Below are 2118 nucleotides of genomic sequence, written 5' to 3'. Positions count from 1 at the left end.
GATTTTGTATGTTCTATTCATCACAGGTATTTACTAAAGGGCAAAAGGGCTCTGTGGTGTCAGGGTCTGTACTCTGAATCCAGGCATCTGAGTGCAAGCCTCAGCTGAAATTTTCATGCGTTGCATCTCACATCATCAACTTTGGAACCTCAAACTGAAACAAGGCAGAGAAGATTTGTTCCAGTAGTGTAGTTGTTATCATGTTTGCTTTACATGGAATAGGTCTCTGGTTCGAAACCAGACAGAAATGATTTTTGTAGGTTATCCATCTCTTGGGGTGCAGTGAGACAACAAGAGCCTTCCTCTTTCGTGATGGTTCATTTGTCAATCGACTTCAATGTAAGCTTCTTTGAAAACGAAGCTACTTTACTTCAATTACCAATTGGCAGTTCTATGGCGTAATGCACGTGTCAAACCCAAGGCGTGCGGGCCACACAGCATTATACAGGCCAATGATTGACTTAAAATAGGTTTTGAGTACGAATTGACTATAAACTACATCTCCCACAATGCATTCCGATTGTTACCAGCCAACATTACGGCTTCTCGCCACTAGAGAGCAGCAGAGTCACCTCAAACTGCTTATTGATTTTCCCAGCGAATAAAACTGAGACATCGACAAGCAAACATCAAAACGTCCAAGAAAAGAAAAATCGATTTACAAGTAAGACTGTGAATGAAGATGTGTGTGAGTTGGTGTCAGGGCGGCAGGTCGTGCTAGACTTTTTTTGTTATCCGTTATCTTGACCGACAACATAAAAAAAAGAAATAAATAATCGGTCATGTAGCTACTATTTTTATCCGTGAAATTACAATCATATTAACATCGGCTATTTAGCCGCATTTTATGCGGTTTAGTTAATATTCACCGTGAATCCTGATCCCATCACAAATTAAGCAGATAAATGTATCTACATTTTTCTCGTAGTGACAAAAACCACTGACTGAGGCCCCAATAACTTTTATTAAATTAAGCGACTTCACCCGCTGGGGTCTGAACGCACTTCCTCCTGGTCCCCATCTGTAGAAAAATCTTCATCCGTCAGATCCAAACACAACAACTGAACTCTGTGAGTGTTTTACCCTGTGCGGTCCGGTGTGAGCTTTTACCAGGATGTTAGTCTGCAGCTCCTCCAGAGCGCCGCTCTCCTGGGTAACGTGAACCCAGAAGGCTCCATTTGTTAAATCCACTGGATGAGTTACTTCATTAAATGGATAACCTACAAAAACCATTTCTGTCTGGTTTTGAACCAGATACCTTTTGCATGTAAAGCAAACATGATAACCACTACACTACAGGAACAAATCTTCTCTGCTTTGTTTCAGTTTGAGGTTCCAAAGTTGATGATGTGAGATGCAACGCATGAAAATTTCAACTGAGGATTGGACTGGGTTCAGAGTACAGACCATGACACCACAGAGCCCTTTAGTAAACACCTGTGATGAATAGAACAAACTAAACCTGTTTCTGTCTGGTTTCGAACCAGAGACCTTTTGCATGTAAAGCAAACGTGATAACCACTACACTACAGAAACTCATGCTCTTTGCAGTGTTCCTGGTAGATGATCCAAATTTTGTTAGAGACTCGTATCAATGATGGGCATGGAACAATGTCAAATACTTATACCACAGATCCTCTCAGATAGCACAGTAACTTGGTGAACAAACTGTCAGACTTATACTTGTACCCATTTTCACATTACAGTCCATAAACTAAGCCTGGGATCAAAAAATGTATTGAAGATGTCATTAGCAGAGACAAATGGTTCTACAGAGACTTGGCTAAATGGCTATAAAATAAAATCAATACTTATAAATAAAAAATGGTTCAAAAATAAAATTAACACATTAAAATAATAATAAAAAAATCTCTGAAATACAACCAACACTTGAAGATTAAAAATGGTTCAAAAATAATAACACTTCAAAATAAATAATGGTTCAAAAATACAATCAACATTTCAAAAATACAAAATCTCTGGAAAATAAAATATTATGTAAGTTGTTTTGAAAAACATTAGAATATAAGCACTTTTATCAAATCTTCATTGTGGTAAGATCATGTAAGTTATTCTTAAATCTATGGAAACTCAACAGTTTGTAAGGTAGGTGAGTTA

At 37.9% G+C, this 2118-nt stretch overlaps 1 non-coding gene across 1 annotated transcript; it reads right to left on the bottom strand.

The window, feature by feature from the left end:
• Positions 1-1463: 1463 nt before the first annotated feature.
• On the bottom strand, positions 1464-1536 carry trnav-uac (transfer RNA valine (anticodon UAC)). Its single transcript has one exon. It is a non-coding gene; the product is annotated as a tRNA-Val (tRNA).
• Positions 1537-2118: the final 582 nt, after the last annotated feature.

This window comes from Poecilia formosa, unplaced genomic scaffold (assembly GCF_000485575.1).
Source record: "Poecilia formosa unplaced genomic scaffold, Poecilia_formosa-5.1.2 Scaffold35, whole genome shotgun sequence".
Lineage (NCBI taxonomy): Eukaryota > Metazoa > Chordata > Actinopteri > Cyprinodontiformes > Poeciliidae > Poecilia > Poecilia formosa.
This window is presented reverse-complemented; position numbering and strand designations above follow the sequence as displayed.